Source organism: Carassius auratus, chromosome 30, assembly GCF_003368295.1.
Source record: "Carassius auratus strain Wakin chromosome 30, ASM336829v1, whole genome shotgun sequence".
Taxonomy (NCBI): Eukaryota; Metazoa; Chordata; class Actinopteri; order Cypriniformes; family Cyprinidae; genus Carassius; species Carassius auratus.
The window spans coordinates 1112409-1129814 of NC_039272.1; the positions used below are offsets into that span (position 1 = coordinate 1112409).

The following is a 17406-nucleotide window of genomic DNA, read 5'->3' on the forward strand; positions in this document are numbered from 1 at the left end:
TCAAAGCTCAGGTTATTGAAAAATGTGTCTTGGAAAGAGTATGGACTCCATCCAAGTATGAGAGGGAATTTGGCTCAGTGATCCACACTGTACACCGCTTCATCCAGAGAGCCATAACAATCCTCTGCTTTCCTCCTCTCCAGCTAAGAGTGTTTCTCTAAGAGACCATACAATTGTTACTGCTCAGTTAAATATCACACCTAGTATTTCTGATTCCTGACCGAGGTAAGCCTATTTTTGTCATTCAGTCATTTTATAACAATGCATGGTATACACATAGCTTTATAATACTAGAGTGTCAAAAAGAATATGGGGAGAAATGCATACTTTTATTTAGCACATGACATTTATAATGCTACAAAATAATATAAAAGTGCATGTTATAGACATAGTTTAAAGAAGAATTTAGGTATATTTAAGCAAGTTAGATGTTAAATCTAGTTGCATTAAATTTAAATACACTACTACTCTTTCAAAAGTTTGGGGTCAGTTAATTCAAGAAATATTTAAGAAATTCATACTTTTATTCAGCACAAAACATTAAATTGTTTAAAATTGACATGTATAAAGTTACAAAATATTTACATTTTAAATAAATGCTGTTCTTTTAAACTTCCTATTGATCCTGATTTAAAACAAAAAAAAGTTTCCACATAAATATTAAGCAGCACAACTTTTGAACACTGATAATAAGAAACGTTTCATGAGCATGACATATTAGCGTGATTTCTGAAGGATCTTCTGACACTGCTGAAGATTCACAGACATAAAGTGCATCTAAAATACATTAAATAAATAAAAAAACAATTATTTTAAATGCAACCTTGTTGAGTATGAGAACTTTTATTTAATTATCTTACTGACTTTTGGTCAAACTAAAAAGCATCTGCAAACAATTAATACTAGAATGTTTTATAACCATTTTAAATGAAAAATAATTTAATTTGACTTAATTATTATTATTATTTTTTTTACAGAATGTATATCAATTTACATTTTTAAACACAAAAATATATAGATTTTTTTTTTTACATAAATGACACTATTATATACTGTACACTTACTTTATCTAATGCAGTGTGACTCAGACCACTGTATTATATTACATAGCAGAACAAGCTTGTAAGTATCTGAATCCCTATTAAAAATGTTGAAGTCCAGGATTCAGGAACTGGGTTTAATCTGACCGTGTCCAGTTAAAAACAGTGTGTTACTGATCACGACGTGTACGAGTCACCCCTTTGCTCTCATGTGAGAAATCACCGGGCTGCTCTCGTCTGTTCGGCCCCATTGTCTGAGCCAATAACAGCACACTGTGCAAATCTCATCAGCCTGTTTCCTGCTTCTGGCTCGTAGCTCCTGTTTGTTTTGACAGAGACACAATACATCAGAGAGGATGGAGAAACATTTATCATCCTGCTTTGTGCCGCATTGTGTTCTGTTCAGTCGCATTGCTTTTGCATTTTGTAATCCTTGACACATGAATACAGCCATTTAGTTAAAAGGCTGATTACCTCTTTTGGCGATAAAATGGCATATAAAATGCAATCTTTCATGTTGTTATAGGATTTCAACTGTGATCTGATAATCAGCTGAAGGAATCGCTCATTTACTGACTTACATTGTTCTGTAAATCACAAAAGAAGATGTTTAGCGGCATGTTCACGCTGCTCTTAGTCATAGATGAATGAACACGGATGGGAACTAAGGCTGATAGAGCTCCAGAAAGGACAATTTAAGCTCTACGAAAGACTCATGCACCATATTCATAGTGTTATGAAGACATACGATGGCTTTGTGTGAGGGAAAATTCAAAATACAAAGCCTTTCCTCTAACTGGTGCTAGTAACAAAAGATTAAATCTTCTTTTGAGAAGATTCTCATTGATTTCATGTGACAAGGCACATACTGAAGATATGTTCTCTGTATTCTGTCCCCTAAGGCTCCTTATGTGATGAGTATATTCCTTCTGTGAGCGCGTTTGCTTGTTTGCGCGCTTGACAAGATCCTCAGCCTCTCTAATTCTCTCTAGATTTCTCATCCTGACCTGTTTCACTTCAGAAGATTGGGCCATCAAAGCAGGACGGAGCCTGGGCCGATAGTTATTAGGCTCAGCAGCTACAAACTTTCTCTGCATTTATATTGCATGGGTGGCATTTTGCTTTCCCTTTCATCTCTTTCTCTGTCCCTCGCTGTCCTCTTTCTCGTTTCTCTCACATACTTGAATATATTATCTTTAATATATATTTACACACACACACACACTCAAAAGATTGGGGTTGGTGAGATCGTATTTATTTATTTATTTTAATAAAAATCAATTATACTCACCAATGCTGCATTTATTTAATCAAAAATGCATGATATTGTGAAATAGTATTAAAATGTTAAATAAATCTTCTTAACATCTAAAATAAAGCTTACTTTTTTCATATACTTTAATACTTTATTTCTGTAGTTTTATTTATTCCTGTAATGACAAATCTAATTTTTTTTTTTAATAGGTATTGGTGTTTATGAAATGCCCATTATGATAAATTTTGGAAACAGTTTTACTGCTAAATATTTGTTGTGAAAAAGCCATGATACAGTAGTTCAGGGTTTTGTAAGTAACTAAAGGTTAAAAAACAATGTATTTACTGTCACTTTTAATCAATTTAACACATTCTTTAATGGATAGTTTTGCACACATTAGAATATTTTAATGCAGCTGTTTCCTGTAATAAAAGACTTTTGAATTGAAAAGTGAAAGGGATTAAATTATTATGTTATTGTAGTAGTCTACACATGCTGTTATAAGTTCCTTTTTTCTTCATTCTTCAATCTACAAACTTCAGATTTCACATTTAGCAACTTTTAAGAATTGAATAAACTTTTAAACATGTGCTGTAATCTATTGAAAAGCTGGACTGAGTCTGCTAATTTGAAATATTTACTGAGATTTTAGTAATAGTTTATAGATGTATGAGGATTGTTTTTACAATTTGACATTCGAGGGATATCTTTCTGTACGACTGAGTGCATGTGTTTTATAAACTTGTATGTATTTATTTTGCCATCCTTTGTCACCAGAAGTATAGCTTAATCATTCTCTGGCAACATTTGGGGACATTCTATCTCTTTGGGGAAAAATGACTCATAATAAATGAAATAGTTTTAACATTCAAGGTCATGTTGTATGTCCCTATTTGCATAGCTAAGTAAACGTGTGTGTGTGTGTGTGTGTGTGTGTGCGTGCGTGTGTGTGTACACACAGGTAGCAGGCGGTAGCGTTGCAGAGAAGCATGCTACGACTGGTTAAGCTATCAAACACTCATTTGTGTGTATGTGTTCACATTCTCTCTATTGTAAATATTGGGGTTAATTCCCATGATACATGGCAGCTGCAAACCATCTGTACAGTCATTAATCATAGCAGTAACTTGCCAAAGCATAGTCACTCTTATTTAAATAACACTACAGAACACACACACATAGTACTCTGCCTCACAAAGACAATTTACTGTTCCTGGCAGTCTCGGTCAGGCGCTGAGCCAACACTATTGGTGTTACAGCAACACACATTACTGGATGGATTTTTGCTATTAAATTAACTGGTTGTAAATAATGCTAGCCATTCATTTTCTGCAGCGTTCTTCCCAAAACATTAGAACGCATAGCTAACCCAAGTGTGTGTATATTGGTCAAAAAAGTGGGGTTCAAATAGAAGTCTCTTTGCTCAACAAGGCAGCATTTATTTGATAAAAAATAGAATATACATTTTATTTGAAATTATATTAAAATTAAAACAACTTATTACTATTTTAATAAAGTTATTATTGTGATGCAAAGCTGAATTTTTTCCATTATTACGCTGGTTTTCAGTGCCACATTATCCTTCAGAAGTCATTTCGATATACTAATTTCCTGCTCAAGAAACATTTTAAAAACAGTAATATTTTTTGTGGAAATGGTGCCACTTTTTTTGCTGTTGTTGTAACATTATAAATGTCTTTACTATCACTTTTGATCTATTTAATGCCTCATTGCTTAATAATATGATTGATTTCTTAAAATAATTTAAAATAATTTCTTATTGTCCCCAAACGTTTGAACCATACTGTATGCATATAAATCAATAAAATGCACAGTTTGTACATTTAAAGTGTATATAAGAAATTATTTCTTGTGACCAAAATCATGTAAACTGAGGAATCCCTGCAATGTCAGATCAAAAGATCATCTGTTTTTATGACACACATGTTATCTTTAATCTAAACCAATTCAACTCATTCAGTTTATCTCTGATTGCTTGTTTTCCACATTTCTTATAATGGATCCTCTGCCCATTCTCCAAGAATACTGTAAAAGACCAAAGTTCATTTTAGTCACCGTTACATTTCTTCATCTTAAACAAACAACAAGAAAAAATCCCGAGAGCAAAATCTAAACAGGTATAAATGATTTTAAACTCAGGTTCAGTTTGTCCTATACTTGATGTTTCTATACTGCATCAAAGTCCAACCAGTCAGCATTCTTTTAAACCTCAGGCTGCTCCATAATTCATGAATCTGAGATTTTGCAATGGTCTCGATCTTGGCTTGCTTCCAGGATGAGCAGGAGAGATCAAATGCATGCTGATAAACACACTTAGCACACCATAACTCATATAGACAGACACGTGCATATATGTGTGCATGCTCTAACCTGAGTGTTACAGTAACAGAGAGGCACAGATGGACACTCACTGAAGGTGACTTTTTACATCTGCCAGACAAAGCAGAATCTTTTGCCATTTAATAGCATGGCTGATCTGGCACATTTGGTTCTCATATATAGTGTATTAATGTGTAAATGTCCCAGAGTTTACACTCTCTCTATTGACTATAAAATTAGTCTTTTTCTGCATTTGCATTGATCATTTTGAATTTGATGCACAGTCCTTTTATGTTTGACTGCATTAAATATGTCTCCGCAGAATGTGTAACTGCTGGGTTTGTGTTGACTAATCATAGATCTTGTGACTTTAGTTGTGTTTGTTCTATACCTTACATATAGACAGCATAGTTCCTCCTTTCATAAATCGCTTCCCGTTGAACATGCATGACATTTTTATATTGTAAAAGAAAGAAAAACAATGTAATATATCAAAATATCGAACTAAATTATTTTGGAATTGTGCAAAAGTGGAAATAGATAACACTAGGGCATTTTGTGTTTGCAAAGCACATTTTAACTTTTAAAGAAATGTGATTGTTGTGTGATTATTACTCGTGATATATACTATTATGCGGCTAAGTACCCATAAGCATTCAACCCTGCAAATAAATGCTTAAATGCTGAGTACAAGTGAGTACAAATACAGAAATTCTGCTCCTAACTAGGACCAACATTGCAATATTACGACATTTCCCTAAAAACTTTCTAAAATGTAAAAAAAAAAAAAAAAAAAAAATCTTCAATTTCTACATCAGATCGCTCATTTTTTTTTATATTTGGGTATAACAGGGTTAAGCAAATGATTGCAGACAATCAAAGTTCTTGCAAAACTCCCCTAAAACAAATCAAGTGTTGCCCAAAGGCTGAAATGACTGAATGATTGTTTTTGGCACTATTTATGCATAAATCTGGCAACATGTATTCTGCTGCATGGTATATGGGGAGTCATTTACATAAATTACACATTGATTCACAGACTAGTCAAAATAACTAGTCATGAAAGCCCTGCTCCATGTTTAATTATATAGATAAAGCTGAAATTTGCACTAGGCATTACGACAGTCGTCAAAATCTGGTTACACAAAGCTAGTCATGTGTAAACACCTCTGAAATTCAGTGCATCTGTATTACAAGAGCCTCGAACTGAGTGACATGTGACACTTGACCTCTGACCTGCAGCGTGTGAAGTGTCATTCATTATTTCCTGTGTTGTGTAAAACCCAGCAAACTGGCTACACTTTCACGCCTCTCTATTTTTACGCACCCCGGTCTACAAACCCTGCACGTCAAGTGCTTTCGCCGTGCTACGATGGTGAGAACAGAGGTGCCAGATCAGTTTCCATGACTCCCTGCAGAATGCCAGCGATGAGCTGCAGTGAACATGACAGTGTGGTGGGTTTGGTCTGTTATTATTGTGACTTCCTGTGGCTAACCACCATGCTGCGGGTGCACACACACACACACACACACACACACAAGCCATCAGACACCTGAGATGTTCTCAGAGTCCTGACGACTGATATAACAAAACCTGACAAAGTCTTCCCTTTGAAAGTGTCTATGGGAGTTTGTTCAAGCAGCCAGAACACTAACTTATATTTACCACAATGCTACCTTAGCAAGAAGCAACTAATGCTACAGTATTAATATAAACTGACAATTAGTAAAATGAAATCTCGCCAAGTTTTTAAACGATTACATATTTTACAACAAGTATATCTATGATACAGTTTTGAGAATATTTTGTCTAGCTGTTATTTACTTCTATTTTTCTAATATGTATTAGGAAAGAAAACAATCCTGTTTCTGTATTGTATTAAGTACATGTATCTGATGTATCTGATCCTTAATTATCAAAATAAATAAATGAATAAATGAAACCGTTTCAGAAGCTTTTATTATTTTCTTTTAGTTTAACGTCGCAATACTTAAATAAATAAAAAAATGCAAATGAGAACTATATAGAAAAATACAAAGCAAAAAGAAGGGAAATAAAAAAAAATACTTAAAAACACATAAAAATGACTGAAAAATTAATAAAATATTAATAACAACTATAATGGTATATCAATTATGCTAAACTGTACCCAACACAATAATTTATACATAACCATTTCATTCATACATTTAAAAAATTCATTGGAATGTCATAATTATGACAAAATGATTGAGATATCAACTCATGATGATGAGATAAAAAATATGACAAATCATGGCGAAATCAAAATAATCGGATAAAATTATAAAATTGAGACACATAAGTTCACATAATGTTGACTTTTTATGTCATGACTTAATATCTCGTTAGTACAACTTCTTATGACTTTATGACTTAGCATGTCAACATTTTGACTTAGTATCTTATAATTTTGGCTTTTTAAATTTGTTTTATTTCATAATAAATCATAATACCAAAGTATGACTTTTTTTTCTAAATGAAATGGCTTCTGTATTTTCTTGTGGAAGAATCAGCCTCCCTCGTCTTCTCTGATAGGCTGTTTAAATTCATGATTCGTACTTATTGGTTTTATTTCATACTTTATATTATTTTTCCATATGGTTCTTTTTGAGGAAACATTGGAGCCAGAGGCCCTGGTTTGTTAATCTGGTAATAAACCTGGGAAATGAGCGATTGAGTTATTGTCTTTACCTCCTCTCTACTGAGACTTCACATAAACAAACGCATGAGGGATAATTTGATCATTAATACGCTTTGGGAAAATCAACATCTGCTTTAACAGTTATAAAGCATGCTGATGCACGCTGCCTCTCTCTCTCTCTCTCTCTCTCTGTCTCTCTCAGCAGATCAATGGTAGCTTCACCCTCTCCCTGATTGATTCATAATTGATGAGAGCCTTTAGCGCTGTATGGGGGGATTGATCGAGCAGAGCGGCTCTCGCTAACAGCTCTGTAATCCTCACAAATGTGGCGGGAGCCGGTCAGCTCTGGAGGAAGTTTAGCTTGCAGTGTGTCCAGTTCGTAAAAGCTAGATTTCCATGGGTCATTAGTGACCGGTTGTTTTGCGTGCAGGTAATTCGCACAGGCAAGGAATCAATTAGCAAGGACACTGCTTCTCTTAATTTAACCAATAAAGGGATCAATGAAGACACTCTCTGGATGCAGTCGCCTCATACTGTATATATTCAGTTTCTGTTGGGTTATTTCAGCCTGTATTTCTTTCCTTTTGTGTCTACTTCCTTTTTGTGGGGAAACAAGTTTGCTGGTGTCGTCTAGCAGTGTGAATTAAATTAGTAAATACAATTGTTTTTGTATTTTTAATGTTACCACTATTTCTACCGCTCATAATGAAATCAGCAAATATACTCGATCACCTTGAGAAATCAGCGTGTGGGATTAGTATCCTGAGACAGACATCTCAGAGGAGAGTAAAGAATTACGCACTACATGAGAGTTGAAAAGCAAGACTTTCTGTGAGAGACTCAGCGAGTGACACAGATATCAAAGCAAACGCTGGGCTGAATGCATGAAGGCTGCCGTGATGTGCATTTGATCACAGAAGCACAGTTTTAACTAAAGAGGCCTTGGAGTATCTGTGCGCAAAAGAGAGAGAAAGGAGAAGGAGAGAAAGAAAGAAAGAAAATGCCAGATGGAGGAACCCCACTGGGAGGACAGTCAGAGGCCATTCTCATCTCTGTTCTGTGAAAGCACGTCTGTGTTCACACACCTCTGTCACATCCTCTCTTTATTACAGCTGCATCACCGCTGTGCACAGGAGAGAAGAGAAATCTCTGTGAGATTCTACCAATCTTCTGAAGTTATGTGGTAGACAACTTATTTTAATTCAGGATGTTGAATCATAAACATGAGAATTAGCTAATTATCTGATCTATCTGCAAGGTAGTCTGCAGTGCAAGTCTACATTTATTTGATGAAACTTCATGTCAGGAAATGTAAGTGTATTTTTTTTAAAGAGACAGTACATGCAAAAATTAAAATGCTTTCATAATTTCCTCACACTCAAGTTGTTTCAAACATGTATTTATTTAATTTGTTGAACACAAAAGAAGGTATTTTGGAGAATGTTGGTGAGCCAACAGTTGGCCGTAGCCAATTTGGGGTGAACCGTCCCTTTAATATCTCAGAAAGATCTCTGTCATGACTTTCTAAATGTCAATTCTGGAAAATGACCTTTTTTGGAACAGATGTTTGAATGGTAGCATTTTCTTTTTTTTTTTTTAGTAGCAAAACACAATGGTTGACCACTGGTTCTAAGAGCTTTATTTTAAGAAGCTTAATCAGATTCATTCAGACATGCATCTGTTTTTATTTCAGTCGCACTGATATTTATATTTTGATAAGACAAGCCCTTTAGCTCAGATATCGCTTCACTGAGCTGATTTACCTGCTTGAGTAAATTTGCATAACCACAGTTATGTTTGGAAACTGCTCACACATGCATACTGCAAATGTTCGGGAATGTCATTGAAATTCATAAATCTGCTGATATAATTTGTTTGGCCAGCCACTTGTGTTCAGTCACAGTCTCCTTGGCTTCAGTTTGCCTGTTTTAATTTCTATCAAGCATATCTTAATATTTCCCTCTCTGCTGTGTATGTGCAGTGTCTTTGTATCACTCAGAATGTGTTTATATGTGGTTTTGTCTCTTTGCATGACCTGTGAAATGTGTGTGAGAGCGTTGCTACTGTTAGTTCCCATGTTTTCTTAAGAAGCAATTACAGAAGCCGTCCAGGGGAGAGAGGATGGGCATCATGTTTAAACACACTCCCTAGGGATCATCACGGATGAAATGCTCCCAGCGTTTAGTCATCACATTTGCGCCGACTCTGTTTTCAAGCTCTGCCAGATTGTTATCAAGGAAAATACAAATGGTTATCAGAGAAAGCACTGTTAAGAGGATAAGCATCGGTATGTTCCACAGAATCAATCAAAAGCCCAGGTATGCTGAATGTGTCCACACCACTCGCAGGGATCTACTGTATATGCTCCGCCAAAGCCGTATTGATTTGTGCAGATATCTTTAAAGAAAAGCTGAACTGACATAACACAGTCTGTCTGGATGTTAGTTTAGCTTGAAGGTGCAGGGAGGTGAAAAATCAATAGAACTCATTTCTGAATTTCTTTAAAAAATGTTGAGCTAAGCCTTTGACTGATCCCGACTATGTGACTTTTCTGAGAAAAGATTAGTAAAAAAAAAAAGCAAAGCTGTTTGTGAGTGAAGGTGTTTTTAAGGAAAGAAATGTGTTTACATTTTATTTGCCATTTACTTTGACATTTATACTTTCCTTTTCACATTTCATTTCAGTGGATGACTAATCTAATTCAGCGTGATGCATTCAATAAAGCTCAACTCTGTTTCAAAATCCATCCAGTAATTCCCACTGTCTTTCTTTAAATAGAGACAACCTCACATTCAGTTCATATTTCCTCTGTGATAATAATATAGCTTAGACAACCCTGCTGACACTCTCCGTTTCCAGTTCACCCTCACAGTCCTGGAGAGTTTGACCTTTTGCTAGTGTAGCCAAGAACATCTAGATCCCCGGTTACACAACACAGTCTTGAGTAGACATTCTGAACAGTGATCACATGACTGGAGAGAATACATGGATAGATAGATGACAGACAGAAGATTGGATGGATGGATGGATGGATGGATGGAAAGAAAAAAGATGGATGGATGGATATAGACATTGTATAGACAGACGGACGGACGGACGGACGGACGGATGGATGGATGGATGGATGGATGACAGACAGAAAGATGAATGGATGGATGGATGGATGACAGACAGAAAGATGGATGGATGGATGGATGGAAAGAAAGTAAAAAGATGGATGGATGATACACAGACAGATGAAGATTAGACAGACAGACAGAAAGATGGATGGATGGATGACAGACAGAAAGATGGATGGATGGATGGATGGATGGATGGATGGATGGATGACAGACAGAAAGATGGATGGATGGATGACAGACAGACGAAGATTAGACAGGCAGACAGAAAGATGGATGGATGACAGACAGAAAGATGGATGGATGGATGGATGACAGACAGAAAGATGGATGGATGGATGGATGGATGACAGACAGAAAGATGCATGGATGGATGGATGGATGACAGACAGAAAGATGGATGGATGGATGGCTGGATGGAAAGAAAGTAAAAAGATGGATGAATGATACACAGACAGATGAAGATTAGACAGACAGTCAGACAGACAGAAAGATGGATGGATGACAGACAGAAAGATGGATGGATGGATGGATGACAGACAGAAAGAAGGATGGATGGCTGGATGGAAAGAAAGTAAAAAGATGGATGGATGATACACAGACAGACGAAGATTAGACAGACAGACAGAAAGATGGATGGATGACAGACAGAAATATGGATGGATGGATGGATGGATGACAGACAGAAAGATGGATGGATGACAGACAGATGAAGATTAGACAGACAGACAGAAAGATGGATGGATGGATGGATGACAGACAGAAAGATGCATGGATGGATGGATGGCTGGATGGAAATAAAGTAAAAAGATTTATGGATGATACACAGACAGACAAAGATTAGACAGACAGACAGACAGACAGACAGACAGACAGACAGACAGAAAGATGGATGGATGGATGGATGGATGACAGACAGAAAGATGGATGGATGGATGGATGGATGAGAGACAGAAAGATGCATGGATGGATTGATGGCAAGAAAGTAAAAAGATGGATGGATGATACACAGACAGACGAAGATTAGAGAGACAGACAGACGGACAGAAAGATGGATGGATGGCTGGATTGATGGAAAGAAAGTAAAAAGATGGATGGATGATACACAGACAGACGAAGATTAGACAGACAGACAGACAGACCAACAGATAGATAGATAGCGTTGAGACAGGACAAGTTCATAGTGATGTAGTGCTGCACTGTACATTATTGCAAGAGCAGAGTGTAAAATAAATAATTTATAATGACTTGGATGATCTTGAGACTGTGTGCTCATGTGTGTGTGTGTGTGTGTGTGTGTGTGTGTGTGTGTGTTCTCTGGAGGACAGGAGCTCTCTTGCTGCCTTAAGGCAACCTCACAGTGCCTAAGAGCCTATAACTGCAGACAGAGCGCTGAGTTATTATATGGAAAAGTGAGCTAAGACCCAGACTGCAGAGGTGAAAAAAAAAAAGACTTTGACCTGTTGTGCTACAGTTTATATTTCTGGGGCTGCATGACATCATGTGCACTTAAATGAAGGTCTACAAGAAGTGCTTGAGAATGAACAGTCGGCACTAGCGGTGATGACAGTTAATGGCTGTGAAATACTGACAAGTGTCTGCTTTGTTACTATAAGTGTAGTCTTATTCTATGATGACAGTTGTGCTATTTACATACAGTACATTTTCTATTTGATTTACATTTCTATGATATGCATGATTCAAAAATAGATAAGATAATATATATATATTAACCAAACTGACTTAGTAATGAGCCACCTCTCATTTAAATGTAATGAAAAAAATAAATACTGTAGTTTGTATCAATTGTTTTTTATTGCATGCAATGCCTGTAATTTGCCCCCAGTATAAGTTATGCATTTGCACAATCATACACAACAACTGAGCTGAAAATAACAGATTCCCCTGAATAATTCAGTGATGTGTGATTGTGGGCTACTTTAGTGAGACCACCGTTATCTCCTGCTGTGATAGTAATGCATTCCCTCGGGTCTGTGGCTGCTGAGTGTGGCTTGAAGTGTCTCATCAGTTTCCTCCCCTGAGCTTTGTGTCCACAAATCTAAACTGGGCATGTCAATGTGATGAATGAGTTGTGAACAGGCTTACAGTTAATCACAACTTACTGGTTTTAAAATACTGACATGATTGCACCAACACTCTTCAGTTGTGCAAACACTAAAGCAAATGTGACATGGAACTTGAGTCATGATGATAGATAGATATAATGTGTATAGAAAGATATATAGGAATAATGGGGATAGAATCCAGAAATGCTGTGTAATAAATGTATGCATTTAGCAGACGCTTTTATCCAAAGCGAGTGCATTGAGGCTAACAATTTTTTTTACCTAACCTGTGTTCCCTGGGAATTGAACCCACAAACTTGCGCTGCTACTGCAATGCTCTACCACTTGAGCCACAGAAACTCAAATGAGGTGACGGTTTTAATTGCAACTATAGGTTAAAGGTAATTGCATGTGTAAGAGAGGCAGATGATGCACAAGTTCTCAGTGTAACTGTATGATGGAGAAGAGGCTTCTGAAGCAGCTGCACTGATGAGCATCTGTCTCTCGCTGACAGGCGGACGTCACAGACGTGAAACACCCTGCAAATGACATGCCACCAAAAAAATAAGTTCCTAGGAGTAATATAATAAACCAGCTCACTTCCTCTGGCAATCGCCGAAGTGGCGGAAGTACGTCAGTTTGTAAGACTCCGAGCGTTTACACTTCGCAGTGCGATATCTGACGAGCAAGAACAGAGGGAACAGGAGATGTGAATCATCCGCTGTCTCTTTAAAGCCACTGAGCGAAGCTTCGCGTTTTCCGACAAACACGCCGACGTTTCCCTTCAGCCGCGGCGCGCGGACAGCGTTCAGGAATGGAGGCGTTCAACTTACTCTCCGCTGGATAAAGAACTCTTTTCCTGGTTGGATATGGTTTGTTTTTGTCGGATTGTGTGCTGAAGAAGGATTTCTGGGGGATATTACAGTGTTCTCAGCTGGACGCGGACCGTGTCGTCTCGGATGGTTCCGTGGCGTCTCTTCACATTGAAACTTGCCGATGCATGAGTTCCTTTCCGTGGATTCTTTGACAAACACGCGGATGCTTATTTTGTTATTTCTGGCACAGCGGGTCATGGATCGGGTGGAAATTAAAGCAGGGCCAGCAACGTGAATCCAGCGTGCGGTCTGCAGCACACACACACACACACACATACACACTGATGTTGTTGTATTCTGTTGCAACAAAGTTGCCGTGCGCTTGGAATCCACGCGACCGTAATTAAACACCCATTTCGCACCTGTTTAAATAAAGCAAGGCGTTTCGGTCCTGTGACGCCGTGCTTTGGATTACACACACACACACACACACACACACACACACACACACACACACACACACACACACACACACGGCTCAACCTGCATGATCACATTTGTTTGTTTACCACGTTACGGATCTTAACATCCAAGGTCATACTGTAAATTGTTTACAGGCTCCAGTATCTATGGGTGCGTTTTATTGATCGTGTGGAATCGATTGGTTTAGACGTGATCGAGTGTCATTAAAAAAAAATTCCTGGGGGGCGGAGGGAGGACATCGCACCGATTTTAAAATGGAAGGGAAAGTGAAGCAGAGTCGCAGATCCCGTTCGCAGCGCGAGAGGGGACGGAAACGGGAGGCGCGCGCCGGGGAAACCCAAAATCGGAGCCCCTCGTCTGGTTCCGAACGGGAGCGAAGTCCCGGTAAAAACGCTCCCCCGCGCTCGACCTCCTCGAGCAAAACCCCGAGACCCCCCCGGAGGAAGAGACGCGAGTCTGGTTCTCAAGAGGAGGATATTATTGATGGATTTGCTATAGCCAGTTTCATCAGTTTGGACCGTCTCGAGGTAAGAACCGGGTTTCTTATTCGAACCACGTCTAAGTTTATTATTTATTAATGTGATTATGACATAACTGCTCGCCGTGTGCTGAACAGGTGTTTGCTCTCGTCGCAATGTCGCATTCCAGAAGTGCCGTTCCATGTGAGCGTTTTCTGACGTCATAATACAGTGATAGTTCCCGTCGTGACGTCACAGAGGTCACACAGTTGTTGCTGTTTGTTTGGCAGTGAACATTATGAAGGGTCTGTTTGAGCTTTGAATAGAGAGAATTCAGTAGTGACCTGAGTTTATCATGTGTTTAAGTGCTTGAAGGATTCATGACATATTGGGAAGTTGTGGTTTTTATGGTTTTGTTTTTATTTTGTTAATGAAGAGAAGTAAAATAATGTACTTGGGAGTTTAATTGTAATTAATGTAATATCAAGACGTTTTTGGGGTTACTCATTTGACCTACAGCAATAGTTTTTTTTTTTTTTAAGGTTAAATTTGTGATCTATAATTTCGTTTAACCCAATGACCTCCCTTGACACAGTTATGAGGAACTCCATTATATCTGTTTCTTTGTTGTTGTTTTTTGACCAAATATGGCTTCGTACTTGTTGGGTGCCACACTGACTTTGAATTGGCTATTTAATGTGTACCTAAAATATTAATCATATTTTAAAGCAAACTAGCTAGAAAGATAATTGTGATTTCTATGTAATCCAAGTTACACTGCATAGATATTTAACTTAAAGCCCTACTTTTTGTTTTGTTTTCTTTAATCAGAAACCGTAAAGTAGTAAGTTCAACATCGATCTAGTCATTTTGTGTTCGTTTTTGATATTGACAAAACAGAAATCACCAGCATTATGTCCTGTTTGCTTCCGTAAGTCAAGGGGAACTACTGTAAACCTTCATAGAGTGAATGTGTGTGTGTGTTCCAGACAGGATCATTGATTCATCAAGTGTGTTTAAACATGTTGTACCAATAGAGAAGCTAATAAGGGCAAGTGAACAACGGCTTTACATCATAGGTGTTGTCCAAACAGCCTTGTGGAGCGTTGTATAGTCCGCTGAAGTGGAGGGTTATTGGTTAGTGAGTGTGAGCCTGGGTGGGTACGTTCATGACAAATGACATTGGCCTAACATGAGCAGTGAGCTGTAAAACAGGGCTCAGTCACAAAAACAAACAGAGATATGCTTCTACATTGACTGTGAAAACAGTTGACAGAGTACCTTCCGAGAGTGAATGATTTATGTGTTACGGTTATATAAAAAAAGCCAGGTTGTGTTCATTTAAACATTAATGTGCTAATTGAGTGGTAATTTTCTGCTTTGCAGATGTGAACGGGTTAAATTTTCATAAATGCATTCATTTTTGATAACAAACACTGATAACAGTAAAGATCTGAGCCTTAGAGACTAGTTCTGCTCATGTAAGTTGCTCATAGCGCATCACTTAATATAAGGATTTAGCAGATGTTCTAGTTGGCATGATTCTTTTGAGAATCCACCCACACGAGCAGCGTAATTCAGGCCACTGCAGATAAATGCATCTTTCTGTGAACTTTTCCTCGTGTTTTGCATGTCTGATGAACAGTTAAGTGAGCAGAGCTCTCCATCTGGCAAAGGAAAAGAAATCCATCCGATGCATTTGTTTGCTACTTGATGATTTGCTTCTGAATCCGCTTACCTGCTGTGTCTATGAATTTTCCGGGGAGATTGAAATGTCAGCTGCGGGATGTGATGTGGTGTGGTAAAAGCTTTGAGATGCATTTAGCAAAATTACATAATGCCTCCCAGCCCTTTAAAACCTTCTGTGTAATGAAGTACTTAATTGATACGAATGCTGCAGTTATTCCCCCTCATGAGAACGAGGAGGCTTGTGTTAGTGTGTGGTTTTGCTGGAAACAGGATGTTGGAAAAGTTGGAATTTTTTAATTGTATAATGATATGTTATGTTATTGTGAAGCGTTTCATTTGCATTTCTGTGTTATCCGATCTCTGTTTTGTCTCATCGTGACTGTACAACTTCACTGACACAGAAATGAACATCACTTTCAGTGATAAATAGTTAAAACAAAGTCGAGGCTGATGGTATCATTGTGGAAACTCAGGATTTTTTGGGAAGTGCCTTCGATAAAGCATTGTACTGGAATGTGACGGCTCCAGTTTGGTGAGTTCTTTAAAGTCATCGTGAATGGATTTTTATTTTCTATTTGAATGTTCAGTGAGGTTTACTTGAAGTTTGTGTGTGTAAAAATCATTACTATTTTTTTATTTTTTTTTAAAGGTCACTAAACAGCCACCGATTGGCTAACATGACATCATTGCTTTACATTGCCATTTTCCTTTTTAAATGGCCCCTTGTTAATGCACATGATTAAGTGTTTTGTAAAACATCATCCAAAACTGTAAATTATAGTCACAAGGCATTATACAATAGTATACTATTTATTTGTGAAGTGAATAAATATCAGTTTAATGGGCCTGTGGTTCAATGATGTAAAACTATTTATAAGTGTCTTGTTCTAGAGCCAGTCAGATGTCAAAAGATCAAGGATGTTTTAATGTCTCATCATGACCCCTTTTAAGATATGAGAATGATGATGAAAACATGTTTGTCTATATTTGCACATTTCCGGGTCTAAAGGTGTCAAACCTATATTGATAACTGTTCTAAATACATTGCAAATCAGACAGGAGGGTGGAGAGATGGATGTTTTTTGACCTCTGCATGTTTGTCTCTCGGAGAGAGTGAACAAGTGAGTGTTGGAGATGAAGAGGTAGACATCAGGGAATTATAATGAAAACCGTGACCTATTATGTTTTTTTTTAAAGATTTAATCGAGGTGAGGTGATAGTTTTTCATTAGTATTTGTTTGACTTCGACACTAGTCAACACAATGTTCTGCGAGAGACTGTAAACAGTAAGCAATAAACCTTTTCAAGGCCAAGTTTGAAAATTCACCTTATTTTCCACTTGTACTATTTTCTGGCAATTTAGTTGTTTTTTTTTTTTTCACGAAGCACCCGCTGGCAGAGAAATCTGTTCAGGGAAGACCGAAACGACTGACTAGCGTTAGTGCTCCTCTGAAAATTGCAATAAAAATAATGGGGAA

The 17406-nt window shown here is 37.4% G+C and overlaps 1 pseudogene; it reads left to right on the forward strand.

Moving 5' to 3' along the window:
• The first annotated feature begins 12927 nt into the window (after positions 1-12927).
• The window catches only part of LOC113048764 (autism susceptibility gene 2 protein homolog), a 246532-nt pseudogene continuing 242053 nt past the window's right edge, over positions 12928-17406 (forward strand).